Source organism: Bos grunniens, chromosome X (genome assembly GCF_055505025.1).
Source record: "Bos grunniens cultivar Pamir isolate PY7600 chromosome X, Bosgru_T2T1.0, whole genome shotgun sequence".
Lineage (NCBI taxonomy): Eukaryota > Metazoa > Chordata > Mammalia > Artiodactyla > Bovidae > Bos > Bos grunniens.
In genome coordinates this window covers 72,180,306-72,196,484 of record NC_141194.1, presented here as the reverse complement: position 1 = coordinate 72,196,484, position 16,179 = coordinate 72,180,306, and the positions used below count along the sequence as shown (strand labels likewise).

The window sequence follows — 16,179 nt, the reverse complement described above, 5'->3', positions numbered from 1 at the left end:
GTTAGGCAGGTGGATTCTTCCAGTTTCATTCTTCTTAATGATTGCTTTGGCTATTTGAGGTTTTTTGTATTTCCATACAAATTGTGAAATTATTTGTTGTAGTTCTGTGAAAAATACCATTAGTAGCTTTGTAGGGATTGCATTGAACCTGTAGATTGCTTTGAGTAGTATACTTATTTTCACTATATTGATTCTTCAGATCCGTGAACATAGTATATTTCTCCATCTATTTGTGTCAACTTTGATTTATTTCATCAGTATTTTACAGTTTTCTATATATAGATCTTTTGTTTCTTTAGATGGATTTATTTCTAAGTATTTTATTCTATTCATCGCAATGGTGATTGGGATTGTTTCTTTAATTTCTCTTTCTGTTTTCTCATTGTTATTGTATAGAAATTCAAGGGATTTCTCTGTATTAATTTTGTATCCTACAACTTTACTACATTCATTGATCAGCTCTAGTAATTTTCTGGTGGCGTCTTTAGCATTTTCTATGTAGAGGATCATGTTATTTGTAAATAGTGAGAGTTTTACTTTTTTTCCAATCTGGATTACATTTATTTCTTTTCCTTCTCTGATTGCTTTGTCTAAAACCTTCAAAATTATTTTGAATAATAATGGTGAGAGTGGGAACCATTGTCTTATTTCTGACTTTAAGGAAAATTATTTCAATTTTTCACCATTAAGAATGATGTTTGCTGTGGGTTTGTCATATATGGCTTTTATTATGTTGAGGTATGTTCCTTATATGACTACTTCCCTGAGAGTTTTGGTCATAAATTGGTGTTGAATTTTGTCAAAGGCTTTCTTGGCATCTATTGAAATAATCATATGGTTTTTATCTTTAAATTTGTTAATGTGGTGTATCACATTGATTTGTGAATACTTAATAATTCTTGTATCCATAGAATAAAGCCCATTGATCAGGATATATGATCTTTTTAATATGTTGTTGGATTCTGTTTGTTAGAAATTTGTTGAGGATTTTTATATCTATGCTCATCAGTGATGTGGGCCTGTGGTTTTCTTTCTTTGTGGCATCTTTGTCTCGTTTTTGTATTAGGGTGATGGTGGCCTCATAGAATAGATTTGGCAGTTTTCCTTCCTCTGTAATTTTCTGGAAGAGTTTGAGTAGGATAGGTGTTAACTCTTCTCTAAATTTTTGGTAGAATTCATCTGTGAAGACATCTGGTCCTGGGCTTTTGTTTGTTGGAAGAGTTTTGTTTACAGTTTCTATTTCCATGCTTGTGAGAGTCTGTTAAGTTTTTCTATTTATCCCTGGCTCAGTTATGGAAGGTTATATTTTTCTAAGAATTCATCCATTTCTTCCAAGTTGACCATTTCATTGGCATATACTTGCTGATAGTAGTCTCTTATAATCCTTTGTATTTCTTTGTTGTCTGTTGTGATTTCCCCATTTTCATTTCTAATTTTGTTGATTTGATTCTTCTCCCTTTTGTTCTTGATGAGTATAGCTAATGGTTTGTCTAATTTATTTATCTTCTTGAGGAAACAGCTTTCAGCATTGTTGATTTTTGCTGTAGTCTTCTATGTTTCCTTTTCATTTATTTCTGCCATAATTTTTTTATTTCTTTCCTTCTACTAACCCTGGGGCTCTTCATTTCTTCTTTTGCTAGTTGCTTTAGGTGTAATGTTAGATTATTTATTTGCTTTTCCTCTTGTTTCTTGACATAAGCTTATATGGCTATGAACCTGCCCCTTAGCACTGCTTTTATTGAATCCCATAGGTTTTGGGTTGCTGTGTTTTCATTATCGTTTGTTTCTATGCATATCACATTTTTATTTCCTTTTTGATTTTTTCCATGATTTTCTGGTTATTCAGAAGCGTGTTGTTTAGCCTCCATATGTTTGTATTTTTAATAGCTTTATTCTTGTATTTGACATCTTATCTTACAACATTGTGATCAGAAAAGATGCTTGAAATAATTTCATTTTTTGTTTAATTTGCCAAGGTAGATTTATGGTGCAGGATGTGATCTATCCTTGAAAATGTTCTATGTGCACTTGAGAAAATGGTGAAATCCATCGTTTGAGGGTGAAATGTCCTATAGATATAAATTAGGGCCAACTGGTCCATTGAATCATTTGAAGTATGTGTTTCCTTGCTACTTTTCTGTTTGGTTGATCTATCTATAGGTGTGAGTGGGGTATTAAAGACTCCCACTATTATTATGTTACTGTTAATTTCCCTTTTCATACTTGTTGGCATCTGTCTTATGTATTGAGGTGCTTCTACATTGGGTGCATATGTATTTATAATTGTTATATCTTCTTGGATTGATCCTTTGATCATTAAGTGGTATTCTTCTTTGTCTTTTTTGCTCAATAAAGGACAGAAATTGTATGGACCTAACAGAAGCAGAAGACATTAAGAAGAGATGGCAAGAATACACAAAAGTACTGTACAAAAAAGATCTTCATGACCCAGATAATCACAATGGTGTGTTCACTGACCTACAGCCAGACATCCTGGAATGTGAAGTCAAGTGGGCCTTACAAAGCATCACTATGAACAAAGCTAGTGGAGGTGATAGAATTCCAGTTGAGCTATTCCAAATCCTGAAAGATGATGTTGTGAAAGTGCTGCACTCAATATGCCAGGAAATTTGGAAAACTCAGCAGTGCCCACAGGACTGGAAAAGGTCAGTTTTCATTCCAATCCCAAAGAAAGGTAATTCCAAAGAATGCTAAAACTACCGCACAATTGCACTCATCTCACACGCTAGTAAAGTAATGCTCAAAATTCTCCAAGTCAGGCTTCAGCAATGTGTGAACCATGAACTTCCTGATGTTCAAGCTGGTTTTAGAAAAGGCAGATTAACCAGAGATCAAATTGCCAACATCTGCTGGATCATGTAAAAAACAAGAGAGTTCCAGAAAAACATCTATTTCTGCTTTATTGACTATGCCAAAGCCTTTGACTATGTGGATCACAATAAACTGTGGAGAATTCTGAAAGAGAAGGGAATACCAGACCACCTGATCTGCCTCTTGAGAAATTTGTATGCAGGTCAGGAAGCAACAGTTAGAACTGGACATGGAACAACAGGCTGGTTCCAAATAGCAAAAGGAGTACGTCAAGGCTGTATATTGTCACCGTGCCTATTTAACTTATATGCAGAGTGCATCATGAGAAACGCGGGACTGGAAGAAACACAAGCTGGAATCAAGATTGCTGGGAGAAATATCAATAACCTCAGATATGCAGATGACACCACCCTTATGGCAGAAAGTGAAGAGGAACTCAAAAGCCTCTTGATGAAAGTGAAAGTGGAGAGTGAAAAAGTTGGCTTAAAGCTCAACATTCAGAAAACGAGGATCATGGCATCCGACCCCATCACTTCATGGGAAATAGATGGGGAAACAGTAGAAACAGTGTCAGACTTTATTTTTCTGGGTTCCAAAACCACTGCAGATGGTGACTGCAGCCATGAAATTAAAAGACGCATTACTCCTTGGAAGGAAAGTTATGACCAACGTAGATAGCATATTGAAAAGCAGAGACATTACTTTGCCAACAAAGTTTCATCTAGTCAAGGCTATGGTTTTTCCTGTGGTCATGTATGGATGTGAGAGTTAGACTGTGAAGAAGGCTGAGTGCCGAAGAATTGATGCTTTGGAACTGTGGTGTTGGAGAAGACTCTTGAGAGTCCCTTGGACTGCAAGGAGATCCAATCAGTCCATTCTGAAGGAGATCAGCCCTGGGATTTCTTTGGAAGGAATGATGCTAAAGCTGAAACTCCAGTACTTTGGCCACCTCATGCGAAGAGTTGGCTCATTGGAAAAGACTCTGATTCTGGGAGGGATAGAGGGCAAGAGGAGAAGGGGACGACAGAGGATGAGATGGCTGGATGGCATCACTGACTCGATGGACGTGAGTCTGAGTGAACTCCAGGAGTTGGTGATGGACAGGGAGGCCTGGCGTGCTGCGATTCATGGGGTCGCAAAGAGTCGGACACGACTGAGCGACTGATCTGATCTGATCTGATGGCCTTTATTTCAAAGTCTTTTTTCTCTGATATGAGTATTGCTACTCCTGCTTTCTTTTGGTCTCCATTTGCATGAAATATCATTTTCCAACCTTTCACTTTCAGTCTGTTTGTGTCCCTTGGTTTGAGGTGGGTATCTTGTTGACAGCATATATAGGAGTTTTGTTTTTGTATCAATTCAGGCAGTCTTTGTCTTTTGGTTGGGACATTCAACCCATTTACATTTAAGGTAATTATTAGTAAGTATGATCCTGTTGCCATTTATTTTGTTGTTTTTCTTTTGAGTTTACAAACCTTCTCTGTTTCCTGTCTAGAGAAGATCCTTTAGCATTTGTTGAAGAGCTTGTTCAGTGGTGCTAAATTCTTTCAGCTTTTGCTTGTCTGTAAAGCTTTTGATTTATCCTTCATATTGGAATGAGATCCTTCCTGGATATAGTAATCTGGGCCGTAGGTTGTGTTTTTTTTGTTTTTTTAAACTTTAATTGGAGCCTGATTACTTTACAATATTGTGGTTGTTTTTGCCATACATTCACATGAATCAGCCATGGGTGTACATGTGTTCCCCATCCTGACCTTCCTTCCTACCTCCCTCCCCACCCCATCCTTCAGGGTCATCCCAGTGCAACAGCCTTGAGCACCCTGCCTCATGCATCAAACCTAGACTGGCAATCTATTTCACATATGATAATATACATGTTTCAATGCTATGCTTTCAAAGCATTCCACCCTTGCCTTCTCCCACAGAGTCCAACAGTCTGTTCTGTACATCTGTGTCTCTTTTGCTGTCTTGCATATAGGGTCACTGTTACCATCTTTCTAAATTTGATATGTATATGCGTTAATATAATCTATTGGTGTATCTTTTTCTGACTTACTTCACTCTGTATAATAGGCTCCAGCTTCATCCACCTCAATAGAACTGATTCAAATGTGCTTTTTTAACAGCTGAGTAATATTCGTTTTTAATATGTATTTTCTCTTTCATCACTTTAGGTATGGCCTGCCATTCCCTTATGGCCTGAAGAGTTTCTATTGAAAGATCAGCTGTCATCCTTATGGGAATCCCCTTGTGTATTATTTGTTGCTTTTCCCTTGCTGCTTTTAATAGTTGCTCTTTGTATTTTATCTTAGTGGATTTGATTAATATGTGTCTTGGCGTATTTTGGCTTAGGTTTATCCTGTTTGGGACTCTCTGAGTTTCTTGGACTTGGGTGACTATTCCCTTCCCCATTTTAGTGAGGTTTTCAACTATTATCTCCTCAAGTATTTTCCCATGCCCTTTCTTTGTTCTTCTTCTGGGACTCCTATGATTCAAATATTGGTGTGTTTAACATTGTCCCAGAAGTCTCTGAAGTTTTCCTAATTTCTTTTAATTCTTTTTTTTTTTTTCCCCTCTCTGCTTCATTTATTTCTACCATCCTATCTTCCACCTCACATATCCTATCTTCTGCCTCAGTTATTCTGCTCTTGGTTACCTGCAGAGTGCTTTTGATCTCAGTTATTGCATTATTCATTATTGATTGACATTTTTATTTATTCTAGGTCCTTGTGAAACATTTCTTGCATCTTCTCAATCCTTGTCTCTAGTCTATTTATCTGTCACTCCATTTTGTTTTAAAGATTTTTGATCACTTTTACTATCATTATTCTGAATTATTTTTCAGGTAGACTCCCTATCTCCTCTTTGGTTTGGTGGGCATTTATCATGCCTCTTTGCCTGCTGAATATTTCTCTGATTTTTCTTTTTGTTTAGATTGCTGTGCTTGGGGTGGCCTTTCTGTAGGCTGGAAGTTTGTGTTTCCTCTTTATTGTGGTGGTTCCTCCCTGTGAGTGGGGTTGGACTAGTGGCTTGTCAAGGTTTCCTAGCTAGGGAAGCTTGCATCTGTTTTCTGGTGGGTGAAGCTGGATCTCTTCTCCCAGGAGTGCAGTGTAGTGACCAGTAGTGAGTGTTGGTTTGCTATGGGTTTGATGTGACTTCAGGAAGCCTGTATTTTAATGCTCAGGTCTCTGTTTTTGTGTTGCTGGCGAATTAGCATGGTATTTCTTGCTCTGGAACTTGTTGGCTCTTGGGTGGAGCTTGGTTTCTGTGTAGGTATGGAGGCTTTTAGAGGAGCTGTTGTTGATTAATGTTTGTGGGAGTCAGGAGTTCTCTGATGTTTTCAAGTTTTGGATTTAAACCTCCTTCCTCTGGCTTTCAGTTTTATTCTAACATTAGGCTCAATACTTCTCCATCCATACAGCACAGATGATAAAACGTCTAGGTTATTGTTGAAACAATTCTCCACAGCGAGGGACACTCAGAGAGTTTCACATAGTTACATGGAGAAGAGAATAGGGAAGAGGGAGATAGAGGTGACCAGGAGGAGAAGAGGGGAAGTCAAAAGGGGAGAGACCAGTCTAGCCAGTAATCATTTCCCTAGGTGCTCTCCACAATCTGGAACACCCATAGAGATTCACAGAGTTAAGTAGAGGAAAGTAGGATGAGGGAGAAGATAGAGGTAACCTGGGGGAGAAAAGGGAGAGTCAAAAGTGAAGAGAGCAACCAAGCAGTTAATCACACCCCTAAGTGAAAATTGGTACTGAAGATTAGATTCTTAAAGGTAAAAAATTGATAATACCAAAAAGCAAAAATTAAAAATCTCAAGTAGAAATAGACTCTCAAAGACACTATATTAAAAATAGAAAACAGAATCAATCACAAAAATTATAAAAAAAATATGAAATCAACTGTAAAAAAAGGTCTCTTTTGTGAGATTATAGTAGGTTTAAAAATGAAAATTAAGAGACTAATAAAGAGCTTAATTTTTTAAAAAAATATATTAAAAAGTGATTACAGTAAAAATATATCTCGGAATTTCTCTGGAGATGTTTTGGGCAGTGTGGCCTCAGTACAGTTTCAGATAGTTCCTTTTTCCAGCTTGTACTTGTTTTCGGAGGGGGTCTATAGTCCCCCTCTGATGTTTAGTCAATGTTAACTACAGGGTTTTAATCTGTTGCACCTGTCACTTCCAGAGCCGTTCCCTCTTCTTTGTTTATTTTAACTTCCTCTGTTTGCAAGTCTCTTCAGAGTCTAATTTCCTCCCTGACACAAGGGGCCACAGGTGGTCATTTATTTAGGTTCACTTGTTCAGTTGTGTTGTGGGGAGGGAGGGACACTTCAAAAAATATTGCTGGTGTGTGTGGGGTGTGTTCTCAGTGTATGGACCACACTGGGTTTGCCCCAGTTCGTGGCATGTGCTTTCTGGCTCTATACTGCTCAAGCTCCAGGGTACTCTGCATGGCCACTGTCCAATGCATTTAGTGCATTTCCCAGGTCTAGGCTGCTTAGGTTCAGGTTTTTTGGTACTCCACAAGGGTACAGACTAAGTTGGGCATTTGTTTTGTGCCCTTCCCAGGTCCAAGCAGCTCAGTAGGTCAGGTGCTTGGTGGCCACACTGTCCCAGGTGGGCCATGCATCTTAATCACCTCCCCTGTCCCAGCTTCTAGGTTTCCCCCATGTGCCATGAGAGCACTGTCTCAGGTATGCCATGTGTCTCCTCTGAGGAGCTGATCTCAGGCTGTGACCCTGATGGCAGATGCTAACCATCCAGGATCCCAGGAAGACGTGGTTAGCAACTGGGAGCCTGCTCAGAATGTGGTGAAGGATGCCGGTCTCTGGGGCCGAGATTGCCCCTCGCCTTTTGGCTCTGGCTGTCCTACACCTGAGTCTCTGCTTTCAGCCGGGGGAAAGGGCCCTATTAGCAGCCAGCTAGCTCTCCTTTGGTATTCACTCAATCCTTTCTTCTTTGAGCAGCCTGGCTGCTTGTTAGCACCTTTCAAGGGAAAGTTCTCTTTCCCCCAACCTCCCACCTCTGGCAATGCCACAGTTTGGGTTGCTATCTCACTTTAGCTCCCTCAGATTGTCTTCAGGGCATTCAGACCTGGTCCTTACCCTAAGCACCAATGATGCAGTCCATGCCTCCCTGTCCAGCCCCTGCTCACTGGTGGCAGAGGCGAGCATCTGGGCTTCTTCTCCTCTGGGAGTTGCGGTTAGTCACATATTCTGTAGTGCTTTTCCCTCCCAGTTATGTTGCCCTCTAAGATTCCGAAACTACCCCCAGACCTGCCTGTGAGAGGGTTTCCTACTGTTTGGAAACTTCTTCATGACTCCCTCCCCAGGATGGGTCTCCATCCCTAATTCTTTTGTCTCTCTTTTTTTAATGTTTTGTATTTTGTCCTACCTCATTTTTTTTTTTTTTTTTGGCTTTTAATTTTCTTTTATTTTTAAACTTTACATAATTGTATTAGTTTTGCCAAATATCAAAATGATTCCGCCACAGGTATACATGTGTTCCCCATCCTGAACCCTCCTCCCTCCTCCCTCCCCATACCATCCCTCTGGGTCGTCCCAGTGCACTAGCCCCAAGCATCCAGTATCATGCACCGAACCTGGACTGGCATCTCGTTTCATACATGATATTTTACCTGTTTCAATGCCATTCTCCCAAATCTTCCCACCCTCTCCCTCTCCCACAGAGTCCATAAGACTGTTCTATACATCAGTGTCTCTTTTGCTGTCTCGTACACAGGGTTATTGTTACCATCTTTCTAAATTCCATATATATGCGTTAGTATACTGTATTGGTGTTTTTCCTTCTGGCTTACTTCACTCTGTATAATAGGCTCCAGTTTCATCCACCTCATTAGAACTGATTCAAATGTATTCTTTTTAATGGCTGAGTAATACTCCATTGTGTATGTGTACCACAGCTTTCTTATCCATTCATCTGCTGCAGGGCGGAAACCAGACACTGAAGTGTCCTACCTCATTTTGAAGAGAATAGGCTGCCTTTCTGGGTGTCTGGTGTCCTCTGCCAGCATTCAAAAGTTGTTTTGTGAAAGTTGCTCAGCATTCAAATTCTTTTGATGAATTTGCGGGGAAGAAAGTGGTCTCCTCGTACTATTCCTCCATCGTCTTGGGCGTTCATGGAATTTTCAATCAGTATGTTTGAAACCATCCATTAAATATGATGAAGATCATAAAACTCTGTCTCTGAAGACACTACATGAGCAAAACCTGGAAGGAGAATTTTTCAATATTGCAATTGTGGCTGATGATGTAAAGTTCAGAGCACACAGATATACCATTGCCCCCTGTGGTACCTATTTTAGAAAGCTTTTCGATAAGCTTGAGGTTGATATCTCTTCAGTAATAGGAACAGATTTTTTTCCATTCTGATATATTTGAAGAGGTCTTGAATTATATGTAAATGGTTAAAGGTTTCTGTTGGGGAAAAAAATGTTAACTTAATGATGTCATCGGGTCAGATTCTTGGTATCTGATTTTTTGATAAACTGTTCTCAGAAGTTGGATGTGTCCAGTCCAGGCAAAAATAATGATCAATCCAAAAGCAAGTACTACCTCAAGATCAATTACCCCATTGGAGATGCTGCTGACACTCAGGATGAAGACATGGAGGAACTCGGAAAGCGGACAACAGTCCCTCCAGTGACACACTAGAGGCATTTCTTCCCCTTCCCCTGCAAGTCAGAAGGACAGTAAGTCACCCAAGATGATGTTCAGAGTCCAGGAAACAGTCTTGAAAGAGCTGGGGATCGAGGAGTAGGGCAAGTTAACAGCTACCGCCAGGAATTCAAATCCATGGAGACCCCCAAGTCCAAGGATCTGGGATCCCAGACCCCTCAATGCCTTAACATTTAACGATGAGATGGGAAAAGTGAAGGATGAACAGACTCCAGGCTGGACCACAGCTGCCAGCAACATGAAGTTTGAGTACCTATTGGATGACCATCACCAGGAACAGATCACCTGCCAGGCCTGTGGGAAGACGCTTTCAGATGAGGGCTGGCTGAGGAAGCACAAAAAGTTGTACATGGCTGACCGGCCCTTTGTCTACAAGATGTTCACCAAAGGCTTCACCACCCAGGCACACATGAAGAAGAACCTGAAGACCCATGGAGGCTACAAGCCCTACAGCTGCAAGGTGTGCAGCAAGTTATTCATCCATGCTCCAGACTTAAAGAAGCATGTGAGGGTTCACAGCAAGGAGAGGTGCCTCCTCTGTTACATATACAACAAAGCCTTCAAGAACAAGTCCCACCTCAAGGACCACGAGCAAAGGCAAAATGGCAAGAAGCCCTTCATGTGTGGCTCCTGCACCAAGGCTTTTACCAAGGTGTTTGATCTGAAGCAGCAGGAGAACAATGTGCCCAATGAGTGGAACAAGGTAATCCCCAGTGCCATGCAGTGTGCCATGGCCATAGAGGGCAAGCAGCAGCTGGAGGCCATCACCTTCAGCTAGAATCAGGGGACTGGAGTGTTTGTGGCAGGAATGCTCAGCCTGCATCCTCATCCATAAATGCCAGCCACTGCATTGTGGTGGAATCTTCCAGAGCATTGTACTTGCTGGACTTAAGGCAGTGCTTGGTTGAGTGTTTTGAAAACTTCGCAAGGAAATACAGTTCACTGTCCAGTCTGGTGTCTAGTATTCATGTTGCCAGTAAGCACCTGCTCCCTCTTTTTATGATTTCTGGTTTTAATTTGAGAACTCCTGTGTCCAGTTCAAGAAGTGAGAGACTTCTTTCCCTTTTTTAAATTCATCTCTCCATCTTCTGCACCAAGGAGTGCATTGTATAGAATGATAATTGAGTGAATGGATTTCCTGATCATCACCATTCTATGTGACATAGGGCCACAAAGGCATTTTTTAGAACTTTAGCAAAAGTACTTCATGTAGATGCAGAAAATATGGGTGAGTCATTGACCAAGACCACTGTGTGCACAGATACAAAAACAAGTTCTGAAAATGCAAAGAATGAAATAAAAATTTAAAAAATTAAAAGGAATATAGCAATATTAATATCTGACAAAAGATATTCAAGGAAAAAAACTCTTTGATATAAAGTTGGAGATGACATTGATCTTAAAGGACCTGACATATTCGGTAAGATGGGAGTTTAAGGAGGCTGGGATGATACATGGAATTCTGGCCTAAATCAATCTGACAGTGGAGCCAGAGATTCTATGGACCCATGTCATTGTTATTTCTGCAGTCCACGGGTAATAATTGGGTTGGAGTATTCAACATCTGGCAGAAATCTTATATTGGATCCCCTTCCAAAGTAAAAGCAATCCAGTGATTGGCAGTCATCATTGAACTTTGGATGTAGTGGTATATTACACTTGGAAATAGTGTTCTTACCCATTTATCAAGACTTTTAAAAGGCTCAGTTTTGAGTAAGGCTATGAGCAGTAAGAAAGGTTATTTTAATTGCTTCCCATTAATCCCCATTTGTGAGGAACACCCTAGAATTATGGCATTGGTCAAACACACAACCAACACTGGACAGATGAAATTAACAGCAGTTTGAGAGTCATATATACTCACAGCCCAAGGAAGGAGGACACCATATGTCACATAATACTACCTGTGTGTTGCAACCTGAAATAGAGTTAACAAGAAAGGGCTGCAGAAGGCAGGCTTTATAATGTCAAGAGAGTAGGATGCTGCCTAGTTTTTGTCAGAACATGAAATTGGCTTGTTTGGATAATTATGGCTAGCAGACAGTCCAGGTTCGATGCATGAGACAGGGTGCTTGGTGCTGGTGCACTGGGATGACCCAGAGGATGGGATGTGGAGGGAAGTGGGAGGGGGGTTCAGGATGGGGAACATATATACACCCGTGGCAGATTCATGTCAATGTATGGCAAAACCACTACAATATTGTAAAGTAATTAGCCTCCAATTAAAATAAATAATTTATATTAAATAAATAAATATGGCTGGCAGAGAACTGAAGCCCACTATCCAGGGATAAGCAGGAACTGTGCCTGGCACCCTTGATAGGGATGGTGGTCTGACCAGGAGACATTATCCACAAAGGGAAACTTTGCTTTAAGCCACTTGGGGCATTACTGGTTTCAGGTATCAAGGGAGCATATAATATTGGGCCTTAATTTTAGACCTATAACAGATGGTCTGGAAAAGATGAAGGTGAATGCTGCCTGGTTTTAGGTCATATGACCAGGCAGATTTGATGCTGTTAAAGATATAGTGGATGGGGATGTTGTGTGGATTTTATGACCCCAATTAGAGAGTTATAACACAGACTCAAAGGGTAGTGGAACAAGGCCATGCCTTCTGCAGCAGATAACTACTTGATGTTTGAAAAGAAGACCTATATATGCTACTAGACCCTAGTAGGGGATTCCCCAGTGGTTCAACTGGTAAAGAATCTGCCTGTGATGTGGGAGACCTGAGTTCAATCCTTGGGTCAGTAAGATCCACTGGAGAAAGGAATGGCTACCCACTCCAGTATTTTTGCCTTGAGAGTCCCATTGGCGGGGGAGCCTGGAGGGCTACAGTCCCTGGTGTTGCAAAGAGTTGTACATGACTGAGCAACTAACACTAGACCCTAAGTAGAGACTAAACACATGACTAAGAGACATCAGTGACTACTACTAGAGCTGACCATCATGAACTGGTTATTATCAGATCCACTAAGTCAATAGCAATCCATAATACAATAGACTGGTCCTAAAGTCTCAAGTAAGTTGCACAAACAGAAGGCCTAGATCTCATGTCACTTACCTCTGTTGCTTTGATGCCTCTCCCTCTCCTAGTGTACCATATGATCAACTGTAAAAAGAGAGAGGTCCTTGTTCATATATAGTAGGTTCAATATGCTGTTGTAAATGTTTCTACCAGCCATATATATAGATGTCCCTAAAAGACAGAAATAAGTGAAAATTTTCCCACTTGGAAAAGTTTTACATAGTACACCTGGTTATCAATTTGCTGTATATAATAAATTATTTAGAAAAAATGACCACAATTCCTTAACCTGTTCTTTCTAATTTTTCAACTCCTCCCATTAAGAGGTAGAGTCTATTTCTCCACCCCTTTAATCCTTGGGCTGGCCTTATGATTTGTTTGGCCTATTGGATGTAGTACTAAGTACCAGTTCATGGCCTAGTACTCAAGAGGTTTTCTATGTTTTTCCTCTCTCTCAGAACACTGAGATGATCATATGAATAAGTCCAGGATAGTTTGCTGGATGATGAGATGCATGTAGCCTTGCCCCAGTTTATCCTAAGCAATAGGCAACAAATTACCATACATGTGAGAAAAGTCTCCCTAGACCAACCTGTCTCTCAGCTGATGCACTAGTTGGCCACAGATGCATGAATAAGACCAACTGAGATCAACCAAGCATAGTCTAGAAAAACAGAATCATTTAGCTGATCAAAATCTCATGAGTAAAAATATGTATTTACTGTTTTAAACAGCTGAATTTTGGAGTGATTTATTATATAGCAATAGCTAACTGATAAAATGTAGGAGAAATGGCTGAAAGTATGTGTATCCATGGACTTTTGGGCAATGATAAATGGCTTGGCTGGCTGATAAGAGTCCTGGAAATAAAAATATTAAAATACTGGAGACAAAGAAATTTAGGGTAGAGGCATGTAAATGACACATAAGAATGGGTAAAACATGACAAAGTTTGTAACACACATTAATGTTCAGGAAGCTCTCAACATTTAAGTGAATAGGGCAATTAACTCTATAGATTCAGTCAACCTCTTTCCTAGGCTATCCCAGTGCTTTTTTTTAATGAAACTATGAATAAAGTGGCTACAATGACAGCACTGAGAGCTAGACAAAGGGTTTCTCTAACCAAGGCTGATATAACTACTTTACTGCTAAATGCCCAATCTACCAGCAGCAGAGACTGTTATTGAGGTCTCAATATATATGATCCTTCAAACAAAAACATCCAGCTATTGTGGCTGGTTAATGACATAATTCCTCTTTCATCTGAGATCCACTAGTTCTACTATATATCACATCATCTGAGATCAGTCAAATGAAATAGCCTAGTAGATGTTGAATGAACGTTCCATTTGTGATTATCCCCTACAGGGTTGAGGCAAAATCTTTCTGTTATAAAGCATGTTCATTGCACATATGGCTGATCAGTTCAGTTGCTCAGTCATGTCCGACTCTTTGCAACTCCATGGACTGCATCACGACAGGCTTGCCTGTCCATCACCAACTCCCAGAGCTTACTCAAACTCATGTCCATAGAGTCAATGATGCCATCCAACCATCTCATCCTGTTTTCCCTTTTTTCTCCCACCTTCAATCTTTCCCAGCATCAGGGTCATTTCAAATGAGTCAGTTCTTTGCATCAGGTGGCTAAAGTATTGGAGTTTCAGCTTCAACATCAGTCCTTCCAATGAATATTCAGGACTGATTTTCTTTGGATGGACTGGTTGGATCTCCTTGCAGTCCAAGTGACTCCCAAGAGTCTTCTACAACACCACAGTTCAAAAGCATCAATTCTTCGGCACTCAGCTTTCTTTATAGTCCAACTCTCACATCCATACATGACTACTGGAAAAATCATAGCCTTGACTAGATGGACCTTTGTTGCCAAAGTAATGTCTCTGCTTTTTAATATGCTGTCTAGGTTGGTCATAACTTTTCTTCAAAGAAGCAAGCATCTTTTAAATTCATGGTTGCAGTCACCATCTGTAGTGATATTGGTGCCCCCAAAAATAAAGTCTGACACTGTTTCCATTGTTTACCCATCTATTTGCCATGAAGTGATCTGACTGGATGCCATGATCTTAGTTTTCTGAATGTTGAGTTTTAAGCCAACTATCCTCTTTCACTTTCCTCAAGAGACTTTGTTCTTCACTTTTTGCCATAAGTGTGGTGTCATTTGCATATCTGAGGTTATTGATATTTCTCCCAGAAATTTTGATTCCAGATTGTGCTTCATCCAGCTCAGCATTTCTCATGATGTACACTGCATGTAAGTTAAATAAGCAGAGTGACAATATACAGCCTTGATGCACTGCTTTCTTGATTTCAAACCAGTCTGTTATTCCATGTCCAGTTCTAATCATTGCTTCTTGACCTGCATACAGTTTTCTCAGGAGGGAGGTAAGGTGGTATGCTATTCCCATCACTTTAAAAATTTTCCACGTTTGTTGTGATCCACACAATCAAAGGCTTTAGCATAGTCAATACAGCAGAAATAGATGTTTTTCTGGGGCTCTCTTGCTTTTTCAATGACCCAACAGATGTTGGCAATTTGATCTCTGGTTCCTCTGCCTTTTCTAAAACCAGCTTGAACACCTGGAAGTTCACAGTTCACATACTGTTCAAGCCTGGCTTGGAGAATTTTGAACATTACTTTACTAGCCTGTGAGATGAGTGCAATTGTGTGGTAATTTGATCATTCTTTGGCATTGCCTTTCTTTGGGATTGGAGTGAAAACTGACCATTTCCAGTCCTGTGGCCACTGCTGAGCTTTCCAAATTGTTGGCATATTGAGTGCAGCACTTTCACAGCATCACCTTTCAGGATTTTAAAGAGCTCAACTGCAGTTCCATCACTTCCAATAGCTTTGTTCGTAGTGGTGCTTTCCAAGGGCCACTTGCCTTCCCATTCTGGGATGTCTGGCTCTAGGTTAGTGACAATACCATCGTGATTATATGGATCATGAAGACCTTTTTTTTTTTTTTTTTGATAATTCTTTTGTGTATTCTTGTCACCTCTTTTTAATATCGTCTCTTTCTCTTATATCCATACCATTTCTGTCCTTTATTGTACTCATCTTTGCTTGAAATGTTCCCTTCATATCTCTAATTTTCTTCAAAGGGTCTCTAGTCTTTTCCATTCTATTCTTTTCCTCTATTTCTTTGCATTGATCACTGAGGAAGGCTTTCTTATCTCTTCTTGCTATTCTTTGGAACTCTGCATTAAAATGGGTATATCTTTCCTTCTCTCCTTTGCCCTTTGTGTCTTTTCTTTTCTCAGCTCTTTGTAGGGCCTCCTCAGACAGTCATTTTGCCTTTTTTGCATTTCTTTTTCTTGGAGATGGTCTTGATCACTGCCCCCAGTACAATGTCATGAACCTCCATTCATAGTTCTTCAGGCACTCTGTCTATCAGTTCTAATCACTTGAATACATTTGTCACTTCCACTGTATAATCATAAGGGATTTGATTTAGGTCATACATGAATGGCCTAGTGGTTTTCCCTACTTTCTTCAAATATAGCTAATATATGGTTCTTATCCTCAATACTTAGAATAAATTGGTCCAGTGAATATTGGGATTGGCTCCTGTCTCCAACACTTGTGGGCTATG

The 16,179-nt window shown here is 40.1% G+C and overlaps 1 protein-coding gene and 1 pseudogene across 4 annotated transcripts in view; one reads left to right on the top strand and one right to left on the bottom strand.

The window, feature by feature from the left end:
• LOC147340705 (sodium/hydrogen exchanger 2-like) overlaps positions 1–16,179 on the bottom strand; it is a 175,528-nt gene that overhangs the window by 128,344 nt on the left and 31,005 nt on the right. The window contains exon 1 of one of the 4 annotated variants that reach the window (XM_086389893.1): positions 12,605–12,710. The exons of the other annotated variants lie outside the window; for them this stretch is intronic. The gene's annotated coding sequence lies outside the window, so the exon portion shown is untranslated. Of the gene's footprint in view, positions 1–12,604; positions 12,711–16,179 lie in introns of those variants that run through there. 4 annotated transcript variants of the gene reach the window in all.
• LOC147340707 (zinc finger and BTB domain-containing protein 14 pseudogene) lies at positions 8,979–10,452 on the top strand (annotated as a pseudogene).